The sequence below is a fragment of the Triticum aestivum genome, chromosome 6A (genome assembly GCF_018294505.1).
Source record: "Triticum aestivum cultivar Chinese Spring chromosome 6A, IWGSC CS RefSeq v2.1, whole genome shotgun sequence".
Taxonomy (NCBI): Eukaryota; Viridiplantae; Streptophyta; class Magnoliopsida; order Poales; family Poaceae; genus Triticum; species Triticum aestivum.
In genome coordinates, this window is record NC_057809.1 from 369,770,675 (window position 1) to 369,791,604 (window position 20,930).

Below are 20,930 nucleotides of genomic sequence, written 5' to 3' on the forward strand. Positions count from 1 at the left end.
GAAGGGGCCGGGGCCGGTGGGCTAAGGTGGGGGCGGCGGATGAGGTGGTGTCGGGCGCCGGTTGTTGTGGATCGAGAGCAGAGAGAGAAGGGAGAGAGACGTGGTGTGGGTGGGTGTCGGGAGGATAAGGGAGAGAGAGATAGTGGTGGGGGCGCGTGGGGCGTGGGGCGTGGGGGGCGCTGTGGGGTGGGGCGCTGTGGGGAATTGGGATGAGTGGACTAGATCGTGCCATGTCATCGATCCATGTGATCGATCCGCGTCTTGTGTTTCTTCTTTGCCGTCTGTAAAAAAAACCGCAGACGGCAAAGAGCTCACTTTGCCGTCTGCTAATAAAAACACATACGACAAAGATTCTTTGCCATTTGCGAGAGCAAAAACTGACGGCAAAGATTCTTTGTTGTCTGTGATTTGTTTCACAGATGGCAAAGTGCGCTCTTTGCCGTCTGTGTTTTTTTTGCAGACGGCGAAGTATATTTTGCCGTCAGTTTTTCTTTGCCGTCTGGTGATTACGGCAAATCTTTCTTTGCTGTCTTGCCGGATGAAAAGCTGACGGCAAAGACGCCCCCTGACGGCAAATTAGCTGTTTCCCGTAGTGATTGTGGTTCAACGGAAAAACATAGCAATAGGAAATTTTCCTATGGCACTCTACTATTCAATTATTCATGCATTTTGTTGAAAGGAATGGAGCAAAACATCCACCTGGACCTACTTTTCAAAATCCTATGCATGAGAACAAGACCAAGTGCATTAGTGGCAGAATAACATTCTAACTGTACACGCTTTCATATGGTTTCACTTTATTTTGGCCATGTTTCTTTGCATTCCTCTACTCCTTTTCCTGTGAACCAAACACACAAGTTGACATAAATCATGTGTTCACAAATGCTCTGTTTCCCATGTGCATTCCTATCCTATTCCGGTATTTTTCCTCCTATCCCTGCGTTTTAAGAATCATACAAGCCAAATGAGCACTTACAGAATTACTTCAGTTACAGGTAGGTGTCAAAGAAAACTTTGTGTCGTTTGTCCTGCTCCTGCCGCGACATCGTCCACCTCACCTGAGTTGCTCCATCGACAAAAGCACCCACCAAACCAGACATCACGACTCCTGACCGTCTTTCGCTGCCTCAGATCTCCTTCCCTGCCGCTGGCACCCACCACAACGACATCGCCATCATCGACTCAGCAGATGAAGCTGAGGAGTACACGGGTCCACAAGAGAGGTCGCACTCTTTTGTTTTTGCTTATGTTATGTATTGCTTAATATTACCTGCTACTTTATTGTCCTATTCACCTCTTAGACTCCAAGTCAGGTCCAAATTGATGTTCAAACTTGAGTTCTAAATTAGTTGTGGGGCACATATCGAGGCAGTAATGAATAGTATCTCTGTCTAATATCTGGTTCACCTAGGGTATGCCTATGTTGTACATCTTGGGTGGGAAACAAATAGTAAAGCAATCACCATCTGTTTTTTATTAAATTAAAGCAATCATCAGCCTGCTATCATTACTTTTGGATCCATCCACTGGTTGTTACCATTACTCTAGATTTCTACATGCTCTCCTTACATAATCTCACTATATTTTTTGTATGCATATCAGATATTGTACACAGTCATGCTGAACATGTAGAGAAAAACTGAAGAGTTTTGCACGGCAATACAATGTCATGCAGACATCGCTCCATGGTGGGTTCAATGGCAAACCCTCACCCTTTCTCCAGATTGTAATCCAGAGGAAGATATCTGTTCTGAGGCAGATTTAGACGCATCTGACCACTCCTATTTACCCCCAAGGTGTTTGCTCTAACTTAGCATGATGATGTTAGTCGTATCATGCATATGTTGCCTTGCAGTGCCTACTTTTGACATCATATATATCATCTGCTTAGTTTAGACATGTTTTGTAATGCCACTTGTTTAGTTTCAATATCATATATGGAAATTATGCAGTCTCATGTATTTTAGCCAGCCATAATATATGTGAAATGTGCAATGCCATCATGTTTAACCAGGCATCATATATTTGAATGATATCTACCCCATCCTTCTCTTCATTAAATTTCCATTTGTCGACAATATTTGTACATTAAACTACTCTTCCTGTGAATCAGCCATTTGAGTGGGTAATAGAAAAATCTGGAGTGAAAACAAGGCCTTCAGAGAAGACAGTGCTACCTATCGAAGCAGATCTCTTGCTGGGTCCCGATAGCTCCTCGGAGATGGATTCAGATACAGATGACCAGTCATATTCCCCCACCGAGGTGTATGCTCTAACCTGGCACGGTTCTACTGCTCATATCATGCATATGGTGTCTTGCATTGCATAGTTTAGACATCATATACACAATATTCAACACCATGTTCTTAGTTCAGACATCATATATGTGAATGCCCTTCGCTTAGCATATAAATCACATATGTGAATTAAATCATGTGATCCTGGTTACTTAGATAACATGTATGTGAATTATGTCATGCGATCCTGTTTAGTAAGTCATCATACCTTTCAATTATGATATGCTATGCTATCCAGTTTAGATAGACATCATGTATGTGAAATTATCTCATGCTATCCGTTTTAGTTAAACAATATACATGTCAATTATTTAAGGCCCTCTTTTTTCCACAGTATCTATTGCATCTGTCTCTCATACAATGTCTGTACATTCAATTATGTTTCCTTTATCAGACATTTGAATTGGAGCGGGTGATGGTAGTATCTAGCAGAGTAAAAACACGGTCTTCAAATAAAATAGTGCTACCTCTTGGTGGAGATAGCACCCCAGTTGTACATGCACGAGAACCAGCCCTACCACACATAACACAGACTCTCGCAGATTTTACCCCTACTACGATGGACAGAGAACCAGCTTCACCCAATCTAACCCCAACCCCAGCAGATAGTAACCCTGTTCCTATTGACACAGCACCATCTCCACCACAGAGCTCCCAAACAAGAGCAGTTAGTAAGGCAGTTCCAGTGCACAAAGCGCAGTACTACCACGGCGAACCCCAACTCCACTAGATAGTACACTTATTCCTGTGGAGGAAGCACAACCAGCTATTCATAGTTTAGCATCTATCACATTTGATGTTGTTAAATCCTATGTGCGTATCTTCACATCATGGAAATATTATACTGAAGAAGAAGGAAAATGCCAGTTGCAGGTGTTTGTCCAGGAGTTATGTGTAAGTAATGTTATTCATGGCAATTACTTTGCTTTGTCCCATAGATTCTACCTCCATGATGGTTATAATACAACAAAATTTTCCCATTTTTCTCTATAGAGAAGGACAGATTTGGAAACTTAGGATGATGTAACCTGTGCTAATACCTCTGCTATCTTCAAGAATGCTTGGTGGCAGTATCGGAATTACCTGAAGGAAACGTACTTCACTGGCAAAGAAACTCATCAAATTCCCTGATGTTCTCCTGAGACACATTTACTGGACGATGACTGGGAACGCCTTGTTCTTTACTGGTCCCTAACCAACAATGTGGTAAGGTCTATGAGCTCATTTTATTTTAAGTACTATATGCTTGCGTCTTACTGTACTATGTTCATGTAGAACAAGTGCTTAAACCTAAAGAACAACTGTTCTCATTTAAGATTCCATTGCTATCGTGCATACTGCTTTGCTCTTGTATTACTGTATTTACTCATACAAACTTATTTTTAAATTGAACTATCTAATGGAAACTCCAATGGCACAATAGGTATGTTTACGCATGTTTCTTTAACAGGTTTGCTCTTATAAATAGCTCTGTTGATTTCAATTTCAATTGTGTATACAGCTGACTTCTCATATCATGCACATTACTAGCATCATAACAGGGCCAATAGTGTTGTTGTACATGTAGACCCGTGGTACCCATCTGAAATCTTGTTGTGTCGTTTAGTTTCCCATGCTTTGTATTATTTTAGTGATGCTTTCTCTTGGACTGATATGATTTGAACCGTGTCTCTATTTTGATTTGGCAAGACAACGAAGTGACCATAGGATATAGATATATGTTTTTTGATGCTTTTATAATGTACTACTTGGCAATAGAAGACTTGGTAGTTTAATCTTGTCCACCTTACTAATGAACTGGTTCATCGAAATGAGTTTCATATACTAGTACATGTTAAACCTGTTATGTGTATGCTTGTTTCTTCTTTTAGAATGCTGACAGAATATTGGGGAAGAGTGCTTATTAAGCAATGATAAACAAAGTAAAGCAAATAAGGTTCAAGATAGTGAGACATCCTTGTTGGTCTCCAACAAAGCTGATAAAACAGCTAAGGAAAACTATCTTGAAGACAGTGAGACAACCCCAAAGTCCTGTCTTGGTTTACTGTTCGAGTTACTGGCCACTACCGCTTGCACAAGCTATTAAAACTCACTGTCTGAATCAGTTCGGTTTATTGAGTCTCAACTACAAGCTGAAAGACATCGATCAGCTGTGCTATGACAAGAAGCGGAAGGACTGTGAAAGTCCCTGGAGCATTCAGATGCATACTTTCTGGTGCAACAGCAAGCGTTGGAGGATTTTAGAGCCAAATAGGACAAAGCTAATAAAATTGCTAAGCTTATTGCCAGCATGGTGGATACCCAGGATAACGTTTCTTGAGCTCTTCTGAAGTTGTTTTAGTTATGGACTTGTTTTGCTACTACGTTTATTTGCACTGGTGGCCAATTTTTAAAGCCTGTGTATGTAATATGCTGCTTTGTTCCCTATATTTGCACTGGTGGCGAACTTTGATGCCTAGTGGATGTAATATGTGTAATAGTTGTAATAGGCTAGTGTTAGTTGCTTGCTTATTTATTTCCTTATTGTCTTGTTTAGTTGTTTTCTTGTAGTCACTACAGTTCTTTTTTCGCGTTTTTTTAGTGGCCACAATAACCTAGTTTTGGTAACTACGCCACAATAATCATGTCAACACATGGACTGTTGTAACCATGGGCCTCCTGCGGGCCGTAGGATCCGTGGGCCTTCTATGGGCCATAGGATCCATGGACTTTCTACGGGTCGTATGATCCATGGGCCTTCTACGGGCCATAGGATCCATTGGTATCTACGGGTCGTAGGATCCATGGACTTTCCACGGGCCGTAGGATCCATGGGCCTTTTACGGGCCATAGGATCCATGGACTTTCTACGGGCCGTATGATCCATGGGCCTTCTACGGCCGTAGGATCCATTGGTCTTCTACGGGCCGTAGGATCCATGGGCCTTCTACGGGGCGTATAATCATTTGGCCAGACATGGGCCATACTATTTGTTGACCATAACGGGCCGTCAATAGGCCGTATTTGATAACGCTATGAAAACAACCCAATGGGCTAACGGGCCACAAATGGGCCGAATGTAACCACGGGCTGTATTTGGCCCACAAACGGAACATGCCAGTAACGGACCGTATCTAACCGAATTCTAGAAATGAGCCCAAGAATAAATGGGCCCTTAGAAGGCCGAAAGTTAACATGGGCTGGAAACAGCCAATGGAATAATGGGCCGTTAATGGGTATAAAGCGATACATTGTTCATCATGGGCTAGTTTCATCTCGGGCCTTAATGGGCCGAGAGTTACAAAGGGCCTCATATGGGCCGTAATACATCATGGGCCATACATGGGCCGGAAGTTACAATGGGCTGGATCATATTTGACAGCCCAGATGAAGCTACTGGGCTTAATTCCGATAGGCCGTAATGAGCCGGTAGTAAGCGGGCTGTAAATGGGCTATATACGAACATGCCGTTAACAGGCTTTCTGTGGGCCGGCCCGTTACCTTTTGACCAAGTCAAACGGGCCAGCCTTTTCATCGGAATGGGCCTCTGTTGGGCCTTAATGGGTCGATGTATCATTGGCTCCTCTTGTCCAATGAGTGGATGACATCTGTCCGAGCGTTGAGCCAACACGTGTTTCCTCCGGCTAATGAGAATTTTACACGTGGAATATTCCCATTGGTCCGGGCTGTTAACGGGTTATCGGATCCAAAAGCGGACCCGATAGCTTAATGGCGTCCCGTTACGATGGATGCCACGTGTCGGTCACCATTGAGAAAGCACTTCGATGACACGCGATTTATCGTCATGGAAGTGGACACTTCCGTGATGATAATTTTGGTAATGTCATGGAACACTTCTACGATAGCAAATGTATGACTATCTTGATTCTGTCATAAATTTGTCATGGATGTACATGCATGATAGAAAACGTGACCTACAGTGAAAAACACGTATCATCACGGAAGTGTCTTTTTTTGTAGTGCTTGTTCTTCAGTGAATTCAATCCACCAAGAATTCAAACAAGTTGACACCAAAGTGGGAAGGCCCTTATCGAGTAATACGAGTCACCAGGCCTGGTGCAGTCCGCCTGGAGAACAAAGATGTCATTCCAGTGAGCAATTCCTGGAATATCGAAAATCTTCACAAGTTTCACCACTAAGGCGCGGTTGCCGGGAGCCCCGGCAATCACCATTTTGTACTAGCCTTGTCAGAAAGGCATGTAACCCTATGTACAGAGCCAGACGCGGACCCTGTGCGCAGTCAGGGAAAGGAATCCCTTAGCAGGTATAGTTTCCTGTTGATTTCCATGTTTAAGTGTATACGTATATGCATCCTTGTCTAGGGTATTGTACTGCTTTTTGATTCCAACAAATATGTGTGGACCGCCAAGGTTCCATGCTCTTGCCCTCTCTTCTTTCCAGCCACGAGAAGTACGTGCAATCCCGCCAAGGACCCGGCTTCGGCGAGAAGCTGAGAAGACCGCCCGACAAACCAAACAGATAAAGTTTACCTCTTGCCCATTCGTATTCGTAACCTGTGAATTGTGCATTAGAAAACCTCACCACTCACCATTAAAAAACTCGGGTGCTCCCATTCCCGATGTCGAATGCTGCTTTGGTCGGAGTGGGTGTAGTATCCCTTGCCAAAGGGAGGTGGGCGGGGGGTTGGACCCTTTGTCTGTAACTGACAGATGTGATTCTTCGGCAGGCGCAGAGGGTATCGGCAGGACAGCTTGCCGGGAGGACTCACTTATTTACATTAAGGAGGCGTTTTGCCTCTGCACGAACGTAAGCGTGCGCAGGTTCCCGGTAAGGCTAGTATTTTTCATTAACATGCTGATACAAGTACGAAGGTTACAAGACACAAGCATGGGACCTTGTCTTCTGATTATAAAAATTGTAGTGGGGTGTTTTACCCTACTGTTTATAGTCAAAAAAAAGACACAAGCATGGGCTCGAGAGATTACATTTTCTAGAAATTAAGATTTGGCAAGTGCCTACAATTTAAGAGAAAGATAAGTGCCCCGTGATATCTGTTCTTGCTCCTTTCCTCCTAGGTGCGGTAGGTGAAAGCAGAGAGGAGGCGACGGGGAACGCGCCGATGGGGAGCTTGACGAGGAAGACCCTCGTCAAGGTGCGTGGCCGAGGGAGGAGGGCAATGCGGTCAGATAGAGTCGGAATCGGAGTCCCCCCACTTGATTCCCTTGTCGTCACTGTCACTGTGCTCTTCATCACTCTCACGTGAGGAGGAGGTTTTGTTGTCGGTGGAGCCCTCCGCGCAACACCTTAGGCGAGTTCCCAGGTGCCCAAAAACCTTGATGGAGAGCAGGCCGTTCTCCATCAATTTGAAGTGGAGGACGAGCCCCTCCGACAGCCTATGGGCACGGGCGATGGTTTTTCACCCGCGGCGGAGATACATGACATGAGGGGCGGGGAAGTCGATGTCGACCTACATGCTGCCATTCCCACATCCCCTCATATGCAGCCTCAAGTCCTATGGCGGGTCGACCTCCATCTCCCGAGGAAATGAAGTAGGGAGGCGAAGGTGGCCACACACTGGCTTATATAGCCTAATGAAGAACTCGTGGGGCTGGTCTCCAACATGGCCCCGTCCTCCACTCCCCCGAGCTCCATGGCAGCCTCGGCACGCCCCCTTCCTCTTCCTCTCGTAGCGAACCCCGCCACCATGAGCCCTGGGAGGGGGGGCGCTCTCGAGCAGAGGCCCTCGTCGCTGCCCTTGAAGCGCCGGCGCAACCTCTTGCCATGGCAAAGGGAAGGAAGGAGGCAGTCTGAAAGGAGATGAATGTTGAAAGATTCCATCCTTCTCCCCTTCTTATAGGGGGTGGGGTCGGGGCTCGACCACCCAATCCAAGGGCGGCCGCCCCACTCGACCAATCCGGCCGCCAGAGGCACGGGGAATTTGGGCTGACCTACTGCTCCAATCAGCGACGACCGGGTTTCCCACCTCGGCATTAAGGCCCGTGCCCTCTATGTCCATCACCTACCCTCCCTGAGGTATGAAAGACACGTGGCGAGCGAGCCGGAATCGAGGAGACAAGTGAAGTGACTGTTTTCCATGATGTGAATGAGCCACGCCCCTGCGGCTTCTTTCTTTTTATGGGGAGGACGCGGGCAGCCTCTTTACTATTCACCATGATGTGATGCAAGCATGCTACAACCGCCCCATGCACGACCCCCACGTCACGCATTCAATGCGGGTCATGGGGAAGCACAACTGGTGGAGGAGTTACCGCAGTTAAAACCCCGCCACACGTGCTCGCGCACCATTCTGGGCCGGGCCCAACAATGCTCTTCGCTTATGTGTGGCCCAGGCCCGGGGGCTCCTGTCGGTGTACTAGGGGCCTTCTGTACCCCTTTACTTGTGCACGGGCAGTCGTAGCGGCACCTGCCACCATGCTTGGCGGGACAGAGGAAGCGAAGATACAAGACTACCCAAGCAGCACTGAATACAGAGGCGCGAAGAGCAAAGGGACAAGATGGGTTTCGCCCGGCAAGAGCCTTGCCGGGGATGACCTACACTGCCCCGGCAAGAGCCTTGCCGAGGCGTCTTGCCCATCACCATCGAGACCACCACTTTTGAGCCTGAGGATTATGATGCCATCGACAACGTCAAGACCAAGGCTCTGGAGCGCCTGCATGGTGGCATGGAGATCTTTGTGATAAACAGAGGCCTGCAAGACTGGGTAAGAACCAAAAGACGAAGGCCCCCGGCAAGATCCTTGCCGGGGACGACCACAGAAACCCAGCAAGACCCTTGCCGGGGATATCTCCAGGGCCACAACCATGCCCGCACTTACCAAGGTTTCACTGCCCCATGGCCATTTCGATGCAATAGCCAGCCTGCCAACTAGGCACTCACCTACATGGCACCATGCAGCTTCTAGGACAACTAGGAAAGCACCTGTGTGGTGGCATGCAGATCTTTGAGAAGACCCTGCCACTGCACCAGCGCAGCAACCAACCATCTAGTGTGGCGCTGCATGCCTCGTCAGCTTGGAGGCGCGTCGAAGCAAGGCAAGGCGGCGACGGACAAGAAAAGTTCCTGTGCCATCCCAAGTAAAGCAAGAGGGCACGTCGGCAGCGCACTAAATGTGTTTGTCCTACGGTTCCTGGAGATAGACTTCTACACTTTAGATACTTTCCACCTCCTGTGTGCCACTATGGCGAACCCCTTTGACTGTAAAAGGAGGCCCGAGGCGTACTGAGGAAGGATTTAGACTTTTTGGGCTAGGATGCACCGCAGCTAGTTCAAGAACTCAAGAACACCAAATATACACCAAAGCAGGATTAGGGTATTACGTATCGCTTGCGGCCCAAACCTGTATAAAATTCACCCGCGTTGATCTTCTAAACCCGCTCTTTCCACAGCCCCGTGCCCCGTCAACCGTAGTAGGGATTCCCTGTGATCCCATAGGTGTCCTTTACCCCGACAAACATAGATATGCAAAAAACTATCAGGACTAAGTTCATGATAAATTTAAGTTCAATTAATCGTATTACTTAAGAACTCCCACTTAGATAGACATCCCTCTAGTCATCTAAATGATCACGTGATCCATATCAACTAAACCATGTCCAATCATCATGTGAGATGGAGTAGTTTTCAATGGTGAACATCTCTATGTTGATCATATCTACTATATGATTCACGTCAAGTTTAACCCGAGTATTCTACACGTGCAAAATTGTCTTGCACCCGTTGTATGTGAACGTAGAGCTTATCACACCCGATCATCACGTGGTGTCTCGGCACGACAAACTGTCGCAATGGTGCATAGTCAGGGAGAACACTTATACCTTGAAATTTTGTGAGGGGTCATCTTACAATGCTACTGCCGTACTAAGCAAAATAAGATGCATAAAAGATAAACATCACAAGCAATCAAAATATGTGACATGATATGGCCATCATCATATTGTGCCTTTGATATCCATCTCCAAAGCACCATCATGATCTCCATCATCACTGGCTTGACACCTTGATCTCCATGGTAGCGTCGTTGTCGTCTCGCCAACTATAGCTTCAACAACTATCACTACTGCATAGTGATAAAGTAAAGCAATTACATGACGATTGCATTTCATACAATAAAGCGACAACCACAAGGCTCCTATCAGTTGCCGATAACTTTTACAAAACATGATCATCTCATACAACAACTTATATCACATCATGTCTTGACCATATCACATCACAACATGCCCTACAAAAACAAGTTAGACGTCCTCTACTTTGTTGCTGTAAGTTTTAAGTGGCTGCTATGGGCTTCCAGCAAGAACCATTCTTACCTACGCATCAAAACCACAACAATTTTCTGTGAAGTGTGCTGTTTTAACCTTCAACAAGGACCGGCCGTAGTCAAATTCAATTCAACTAAAGTTGGAGAAACAGACACCCGCCAGCCACCTTTATGCAAAACAAGTTGCATGTCTATCGGTAGAACCGGTCTCATGAACGTGGTCATGTAAGGTTGGTCAGGGCCGCTTCATCCAACAATACCGCCAAATGAAAATAAGACGTTGGTGGTAAGCAGTATGACTATTATCGCCCACAACTCCTTGTGGTCTACTCGTGCACATCATCTATGCATAGACCTAGCTCGGATGCCACTGATGGGGAATGTAGCATGCAATTTCAAAATTTTCCTATGATCACGCAAGATTTATCTAGGAGATGCATAGCAACGAGAGGGGGAGAGTGTGTCCACGTACCCTCGTAGACCGAAAGCAGAAGCGTTCGGTTAACACGGTTGATGTAGTCGAACGTCTTCATGATCCAACCGATCTAGTACCGAATGTACGACACCTCCGAGTTCAGCACACGTTTAGCTCGATGACGTCCCTCGAACTCGTGCGCCCAGGCGCGCCAAGCGCGCCCTAGTGTCTTGTGACCACTAGGGGTGCCTTCCTGGTTGTTTCTTATTTTCATAATTTTTGGTATATTCCGAAATGGATAGAAAATATTTTTGCAGATTTTTTGGTGTTCGTTTACTTACCGTATCATGTACCTCCTTTTTTCACAATCCTAGAGCATTTCGGAAGGTTTCTTTTATGTGTTCTTCCGGTGTCATAGTTTGGATAATATTGCTTTCAACATTAATGGGCATACTTTAGATATAATATTTTATTCATTGCATATTAACAACCTTCGGGCTAGTACAATCTGTCGGATTACGGGTTCCGCCAAACCCTTGAGGTTCGAACACTAGGGTGCGCACAAAGATCTCTCTCCCCCTAACTCACGCTCTCGCCACGATCTCAAAGCCTAGCTCGCCGAACCCGAGGAACAAGGGACACAAGAGTTTATACTGGTTCGGGCCACCGTTGTGGTGTAATACCCTACTCTAGTGTGGTGTGGTGGATTGCCTTGTAGGCAGAGGATGGACAAGTACAAGGGATGAACAACCTCCTGAGGAGAGGTGTTCTTGAGCTCGATGAGCTTGTATGGTGGCCTTGGTGGAATGGATCCAGTCCAAGATGAGGTGCCTCCCTACGGTGGTGGCTAGTCCTCTATATAGAGGCCTGGGTCCTCGCCCGAAATATTAGGCGGGAAGGGATCTCACAATGGCCAATTTGAAGGGGGGAAACTAGTACAAGTTATCCTGACAAAAAGTGGTCTTCGCTTGCCAAAGACTTTGGTGGTTACGCCGTCATGGGCTCCGTGGTGACCTCCGTCCTGTCGTCCTGCTGGTCTTGGTCTTATTGCACCAATATGGAAACCTTTGCCTGATGTCTCGGGACTCCTCGCCTGCACCTGCATCTTTAGCACCAAAGAGGCAAATGGTACTCTACGCCTGCTGGCGCCCGCCTGGCCTTGGTCGTCATGGCTCACGTCATGGAAACCTCATGAGGTGCCCCTCGCCTTGATCTCTCCACTCGTCGCGAGTCAGCCTAGTGAGGCTGCCCCTGAGGATGTCTTGTGTCATCCGCCTCACGAGGCTTGGCCCCTCGCAACGGTCTTGAGTGTTTGCTGATGAAGATGGGCCGTACCAGGCCGCTGGATGAGCCACGCCCCGGGCCGCAGGCAGGCAAGTCTGGGTACCCCCGTTCCCAGAACACCGACAGTACCCCCCGGGCACAAGGCGAGCTCTGGCTTGGCTTCGAGGTGAAGCCAAGGGGCAAGTGCAGAGCACTGCGGGCCCTAACAGCCTGCGGCCTTGATTGATGTGTGGCGATTGATAGGACGTGGGCGCCTCCGCTTCCCCACGCTGCCTCGGCAACTACCTGACTTGACGAGTCCCTGGTGCATGCAAAAAAGTCATCATTAGCTGGGATCAGGGAGGCTGACGGTTGGCCTCCTCCTGGCTATAAATGGGGAGGGGGCGGAGCCCCATCACCCATCTCTTCTTCCACTCCTCCTGCTTCTTCTTCTTCCTTGCCGCAACACCCATGGCACCAGTGAAGAGGTTCTCGGCTGCCGAGAAGGGGAAGGCTCGCCAAGAGGGGCCCGGCTCACCACCACCTAAGAGGGGCACGGTCGCCTGCACAAGAATGCCACAACCCCCGCTGCCGTCCGTCGTGGGCGTGGGCGAACTCCCTCGGGGTCCGGCACCGTCCTTGGCGGCCGCAATGGTGCTTCGTCGTGCAGCGTGAGCCGCTTAGGTCGGGGCAGCCCCGTCAATGAGGGGACGCGCGCCATGGTCGCCCGGCCTCCCCGGCCGCACTTCCACTTGGCGGAGGTGCTGCCAGAGTTTGTTGTGTGGTCGGAGAACCCGGCCGGCTCTTGGCTTCAACTTATGCACTCCTTTGCCGGCGAACTGCCGGCCCCATGTCCCGGCGGCCTCCGGTTGTAGGCCGACAGCTGCTGCAGCAAGGCTTCACGGGTCGTGGTGGAGATCTCTGCTGCGGGTGACGTAGCCCTGGCCCGCGGCTGGCAGACGTTCGCCTGCGCGCGTGGCCTGGGCAGGTGGTGCACACTCCACTTCAAGTTCGACGGGGCAGAGACCCTCTTCGTGAGGGTGTTCAGGGAAGACGGCCGCCGCGCCAGATGATGCCCGGAGGACGACGATGATGGCGAGGCGCTCGATCTTGGCGATGGCCATGAAGAGCACAAGGGTGAACTCGCACTCGGTGGCGGCCGCGGTTCGCCCAGCTATGGCAGCTCCTCCTCCGGCGAGAGCTCCAGCAGCGGCGGCTACGACCAGCCGCCACGTCGTCGGGCACGCTTCGAGGACGGTGGCGGGTCGTCCTGTCGTCACGCCCCGGTGAAGCGTGAGGAGGGCTCCGTCTGAATTCTGGGGCTGATCCTTGTGAGCAGCCGTGTCACAGGAGCCGCTTTTGCTTGTCCTCTCCTTCCATTTCCTCTTATAATGTGAGAAATTAATATGGAGCCCTACGGGGGCGTGTAATGAACCATGGTGCTTACGTTGCTTTTGTGTTGTGTTTTTTGCTTCCGGCTTGTGTTGTGAGATCTATGCCTTATACGGGTGTAGAGGGGTAACTTAGCTCGATGTATCCGGGGTAGCTTTGACCTCATGAGGGCGCGCGTCTCTGGGTACCTAGTGGGGCTTCCCCACTATTGATTCAGGTGACATTGCGAAGCTGCAAAAATTCGTTAAGAAATCCTTAACCCTTCTTGCGTGAGGCCTCAGGTATGGGATGGTTATGTCCAAATGCACTGCGTCGCGGTACCTGTGGGGCACAGACTAAATGGGGATGCGCCGATCACAAGATCAGACGAGAATGCCTCGCGGAGACCAGGGGAGTGCACACGCGCATACTACCTGTCCGGCCTGCCTCGCAGGGCGTGCGAGGGAGAGCGTCGGGCAATTGCCCCCCTCCCTGGCGAAAAACAAAGAATCGAGGGAAGAATCAGGAAGAAGAGGGGGTTCAACCAAACCATCAAGAAATGCCAGAACTCCAAATTTCACTAAAGGAAAAGGGGCAAACCAACTACAGAAAGAAAATGAACAACCGCGTACGACACCTAGTCTAGTCTTCTCACCAACGTAGAGCTAAGTGCTACCACTAGGACATGGGAGGGAGCCCCCGAGGCCCGAGAGCAGCACTCCGGAGACTCCGGGTCGTGTACATCCCCACTCATTTTTACATGAGAGTTTCACGAGCGGAGACCTTCACACGCACTGGTCCTTGCTTCATGGGTAGAACTTCCGGAGGTGCTGGATGTTCCAGGCGTTCTGGATGGGGATCCCGTCCTCCGTCTCCAGGCGCACGGTGCCAAGCCTAGAGATGCGGGCAATCCTAAACGGGCCCTCCCACATGGGTGAGAGCCTTTGCAGCCCTTCCTTGGAGAGTACCCACCTCAGGATGAGATCGCCTACCTCGAGCATCCTGGAGCGGACGTTGCGACAGTGGTACCATCGCAACGCCTGTTGGAATCTTGTCGCTCGGAGCGAGGCTTCACGGCGGCGTTCCTCCCCTAGCACAAGGTACATCCCCCGCATGGTGTCCTGCTGCGTCTAATCAAACGCCAGGACCCGCGTAGAGCGATGCCTGACCTCGTGAGGGAGAACCACTTCTGCTCCGTAGACGAGGAAGAACGGGGTCTCGCCTGTTGGCTTGGTGGCCGTGGTGCGGATGGACCACAGCACAGACTGGAGCTCGTCGTGCCAGCCCCTTCCGTGGGCTTTGAGCTTATTCTTCAAGGTCCGGGTCTTGAGGCCTCTCAACACCTCGGTGTTGGCGGCTCAGCTTAGCCATTGCTCCTGTGGTGTGCCACCGAAGCATAGCAAATTGGGGTTCCAAGGTTAGCACAATAGGTCTTGAAGAGATTGCTAGTGAACCCCGAGCCATTGTCGGTGATGATGCGGTTAGGGACCCCGAACTGACTCACAAGGCCCTTGATGAACTTAATTGTTGACCTGGCTAGGATGGTGCGGACGGCTTCCACCTCTGCCCATTTGGTGAACTTGTCGATGGCGATGTAGAGGTAGTGGTAGCACCCAGGCGCTCGCGGGAATAGACCGAGGATATCCAGCCCCCAGACCGTGAATGGCCATGAAAGTGGGATAGTCTAGAGGCCCTGGGCAGGCTGGTGGATTTGCTTGCCATGGAATCGGCATGCCTCGCAGGACCTCACCAACTCGGTCGCGTCATTGAGTGCCGTGGGCTAGTAGAACCCGCTACGGAATGCCTTGCCGACCAGGGTGCATGACGATGAGTGGTGTCCGCAGTCTCTGCCATGTATGTCAGCTAGAAACTCGTTCCCCTGCTCCCTGGAGATGCATCGCAAGGAAACATCATTTGGTCGGTTTCTGTATAAATCACGATCCTGTATGTCGTATGCCATAGCCTACCAGGCCACGCACTCCATGTCCTCCTCTTTCTCCGGCAGTGTCCCTCGTGTCAGGTACACCTTGAATTCCTCGGTCAATCATCCCTCCCAAGGCTTGAGCGCCAGGAGCAGACGTGCTCCTAAGGTCGGACCGCAAGCGGGGGCTCCCAAGGATGGTGGCTGGGGGAGTTCCTCTCGAGGTGATGTAGTCTCCGCGGCCGCAGGGGTCGTAGAAGGCCTGAAGAGTCATTCTTCGAAAACACCAGGTTCTTAGGGCAGACGTCTTGACGCCCTCTTGGCGATCTTGTCAGCCTCCTTGTTGGTGCCACGTGGCACATGCTGTAGCTCTAGGCCTAAGGATTGCTTCTCCATCTTGCGCACCTTCACGAGGTAGGCCTCCATATGCTCGTCCCTTGGTTCATACACCTTGTTAGAAAATTTGACGAGGATCTAGGAGTCGCCCATGATGGTGAGACGCTTCACCCCAAGGCTATCGTTGCCTAGAGGCCGGCAATCAACCCATTGTATTCTGCAATGTTATTGGAGACCTTCTCACCCCTCTAGAAGCAAAGCTGCAAGGCGTAGTATAGCTTGTCTTGGGTGAGCGAGATGAGCACAGCGCCAACCCCCGCGCCTTGGCGTGCGAAGGCGCCGTCGAAGTACATGACCCAACCATCTAGTGCTTCACTTCCTGGCGAGAGAGATAGGCTATCGCCAACTTCAGGTTCCGGGGTGTCGGTCCAGTCGGCTACAAAGTCTGCTAGGGCGGTTCCCTTAATGACCCTGGTTGTGCTGAACTCGAGCTAAAATGCAGGAAGTTCGATGGTTCCACTCGGCGACCCTTGCCGCAGCATTAGGGCTCCGGAGCACCCTCTCCCGTGGGTAAGCAGAGATGACCTTGATCGGGTGGCCTCGGAAGTAATGGCGCAGCTTGTGTGAGGCCACCAGGAGCACGAGCAGAAGCTTATGGGGCATGGGGTATTGCGCCCTTGCGTCCCGCAATACCGTGCTGATGAAGTACACCAGGTGCTCGACGAGGGCAGGAGCATCGATGGAGTCTGCATCTGCTGGAGGTTGCGACACCTCCGGAGGTGGGGTGGCCTCCAGAGCTTGGTCACCCTTCGGGGCCTCTGCCAGCCCTTGAACACCGTCTTGTGGGGCGTGATCGTCTATGGGCATTGTCTTCGCCTTAGCGGCGCCGTCTTGTGACCGCACCATTCCAGCTGAGGGCGCGGCATTGCGCTACGGGTTCTTGGCCCGGCGCCCCTCCTGAACTGCCACCAACGCCGCGCTGGAAGACTAAGGCGTAGCGGCCAGATAGAGCACCAGGGGCTCGAGGAGGTGAGGTGCCACCATCACTGGTGGGATCGTTAGGTATCTCTAGAGGTCTTGAAATGCCAGATCTGCCTCTGGGGTCCATTCAAATGGGCCCTCCTTCTTCTTCAGCTTGAAGAACGGCAGGGCGCGCTCCTCCAGCTTGGAGATGAAGCGCCCCAGCGAGGTCACGCGGCCTGCAAGCTTCTGCATTTCCTTGTGAGTTTGCGGTGTGCTCATGTCTTCTATTGCCTTGACCTTCTCGGGGTTAGGCTCGATCCCCCTCTGAGACATGAGGAAACCCAATAGCTTGCCAGAGGGGACACCGAACACGCACTTCTTCGGGTTGAGTCGCAAATCCACCTGGCGCAGACTAGCAAAGGTCTCCTCTAGGTCCTGAATCAAGGTTCTCGCCTCCCGAGATTTTACCATGATGTCATCGACGTAGGCTTCAGCGTTTCTCCCAAGCTGCTGACCCAGGGCAATGTGCATCAGCCGCTGGAAGGTCGCCCAGCATTGCGCAGTCCGAATGGCTTGCAGGTGTAGCAGTACACCCCGCACGAGGTCAGGAAGGCGGTCTTCTCCACATCCTCCACTGCCATCTTGATCTCGTGGTAGCTCGAGAACGCGTCCAGGAAACAAAGCAGGTCGCACTCGGCAGTGGAGTCGATGATCTGGTTGATGCACGGAAGCGGGAACGGGTCTTGCGGACATGCCTTGTTGAGGTTGGTAAAGTCGACACACATGTGTTCCTTCCCGCCTTTATTTGGCATGATGACGGGGTTCACCAGCCACTCCAGGTATCGGACCTCGCGAATGACACCTGCCGCCTCCAGCTTGCGAGTTTCCTGGACGATCAAGGACTGCTTCTCTGTGGAATGTCGCCGTGCCTTTTGCTTCACATGGCGCACATTGGGGAACACCCTTAAGGGATGCTCGATTACACTCCTTGGGACCCCTACCAGCTGCTTGGGTTCCCAAGCGAATACCTCCTTATTCGCGTTCAAGAACTTCACCAATGCCTCCTCTTGATCCGGGTCGAGGTTGGCACCTATTGTGAAGGTGGCTCCCGAGGGTCCACCTTCCTCGATCGGCACTTGCTTCGTGTCAGCCCAGTCTTGAGTGAAAAACTACTTCTTCTTTGCCGGCGCGGCCTCCTTATCTCCTGGGGTGGCTTCACTGGCCGGACACGCTACCACTGCGGCCCTGAAAGTAAGCTTGAGGGCTGCCATAGCTTCCTTGGTGTCTCCGTCCACGGTGAGGACGACACTGCTGCCTTGCATCTTCATGAGGTTGTAGGCTGGATGGGTCGATGCCATGAACTCAGCCAAAGCAGGGTACCCGAGGATGGCGTTGTACGGGAGGCTGATGTGGGCGATGTCGAAGTCGATGAGCTCCGTGCGGTAGTTGTCCCGGGTACCCAAGGTGACAGGGAGGCGCATTTGCCCCAAGGGGTTGGTGGACCCGCTACCGACTCCAGCTAAAGGCTTGGTGGGGTGGAGCCGGCCGTATGGCACGTGAAGCAAGTCGAAATCTTCTACAGAGAGCATGTTGACGCCTGCTCAGCCAGCGATGAAGGCCCACAGAACATGCATGAGACAGAGGTCAGGCTGCTATGAACATGAGCGGGACCTTTTGCGGTTGCTTGATTAGGTGTTGGTGCTCTGGTATTCACCGAATTTCTCCCAACAAAGCTGGGAAGGGGAAAGTCCTCGGGTCGTGCATTTGGATTGTTCTTCGTGAAATCCCATAGTGCCGGAAGCAAGCTGACCACAGTGTTAGTGACCGCTACATTGACGGCCCCGAGCAACTCTTCTTTGGTCTCAACTTTGGTCTTATCGACCGCAATCCTGACATTCTCGTCGATGCTCTGCTGAGTGACGGCCGAGCATCTATTCCTTCTTTCCTCTAGATCCTCGGGGTAGCACGTCTTCCACGAGGAGCCATCTCCAACGCCATGCACACGTCCATAGGACGGCGGCCTGTCCACCAGGACCTTCTTCAGTATGTTCAGGGCCCGGTTGAATGGGGTGTCCCACTTGGTCCTCACCGACGACTGTGACGACTTGTCGCTTTCGGCTGCCTTTTGGTGTTGCTCTTTCTGCAAAAGGAACGTGGATGGTTTACTAATGTGACAAAACTTGTAGTCGAATTGATTGGAAGCTATAATATGACAATGTGGTAATATAACAATTAATAGAATTCTCATGAAGTACCTCGTGATCGGGTCCGTGTAAGAGCTTTTTTTCTTTGTCCCACTTGTACCGGGCCCTGATCCAGTCATGCTCCAGCGGGTCGGTGAACTCCGCCAAGGGGTCTGGGATTCCGTGACTTTCACGTTCGGCGTCCTCCTTGGCCCATACGGCCCTCTTCCCCTCGTAACCATGGCTTCCGAGGAGGTGGGGAGGTGTGTTCCTGGGCTGGAGCACCTTCATTTTCTCCGACTTTGCCTTGACTTCTTCTTCTTTAGGAGGTGGGGAGGCGTGTTCCACGGCCTCCAAATTTTGCAAAGTCCTCTTCTGTTATTGACGGATTGTGAGCATGAATCTTGGACCACGGTTCATTCTTCGCAATCACTTTTTTCACCCAAATTTTCCAGGAGGACAAGTCGTTGGTGAATGTCACCATCGCCTTGTCGTTTATCTTTGTCATGGCGATGTCGTTCCACGGATCTTCATATTCTTTTTCATTGTGGCCGGGGAACAAGAACCTATTGTGCAACTTCTTTAGGAGCATGTTCTCCATATGTGGTATCTGCCTCAACCTTTGGTCGTTGATGTCGGCGGTTTCCCTGAGGATGCATCCCAGTTGATTGCCCTAGCATGAGCACGCTTCCTCCGGCGCCGTTGGCTCAAACTTCTTGGGGTGCATCTCCGTGACCACAATTTGTCCGATGCCAAGCTCGTTTCATCTTCGTGTCCTCTTCTTCTTCGGTGCTTTATCGGCTACAACAGCATCATTGCCGGTCTCGGGGGTGGTGTCGGTGCCGGTGTCGATGCCAGTGTCGGTGTCGGCCGGGTTGGTGCCACTGCCGCCACCATGCAACCCCATCTGGTGTTCATCCAGGTAATCGAAATAGTGATTTGCTGCCTCGATGGGGTCTTTGAGGCGAGCAGAACCACCCGCGACTTATGCGTCGGTAGACATTTTTCCTATTCAACAATAATAAAAGATGTAATGAAAAGAAAAAAGGGGCCTATATTTCGGGTACTCCATATGTCCTAGTTTGTAGCACAAGTCATGCAGAAAATAACATAATTTTTTGGCATGACCTTTGCTAAAAAAGTGGACATATGGAGCGCCTGAAATTTGCCGGAATGGAAATTAATAAACATTCCGGCAAAACATAGGCCACTGAGATATTTTTTGACAATTGGCACAAGTTCATATAACATCATATGAAAAATTTCCAGGACTTGGCAAATTAACCAAGTGTTAAAAATAGCAACATTGTATAGGCTATATGCTCCTAAAACATCATCTAGGGTTTTATTTTCTACTGGTTTTTATTTGCTACTAGTTTTTATTTGCCCTAAAAAAATTTCCCTAGCTAAATTTGCTCATTTGCCAAAAAAATTGGCCCTAGCTATATTTGCTACTGCCCTATTTAGCTAATGTTTTTTATAATTATTTGCTACTGGCTTTTATAGCTAATTTATATACCTACAAAAACTAATTAGCTACTGCTTTTTATAAATTTTAGCTACTATTTTTTATACCTACAAAAACCAATTTGCTACTATTTTAGATACTGTTTTTCATAAATTTATAGGTATTTTATATACCCTAAACTAAATTTCCCTAGACAAAATTGCCCTAAAGTAAATTGCACTAAGCTAAATTTCCTAAATTTCCTAAAGTAAATTGCCCTAAACAAAATTGCACTAAACTAGGGTTCATATGGTTCATACATCTCCTCTCTCTCTGCTACATCTCCTAGCTACGGTTCATACATCCAAATTAGAGAGAGAGCAGAGAGCTGAGAGAGAGATAGGAGGGCAGGGGAGAGGAGAGGGAGAGGCTTACCAGGCGGTGGAGAGGGCGGCGGTGTCGAGGGCGTGCGTGGGGCAATGGCCGGCGAGGTC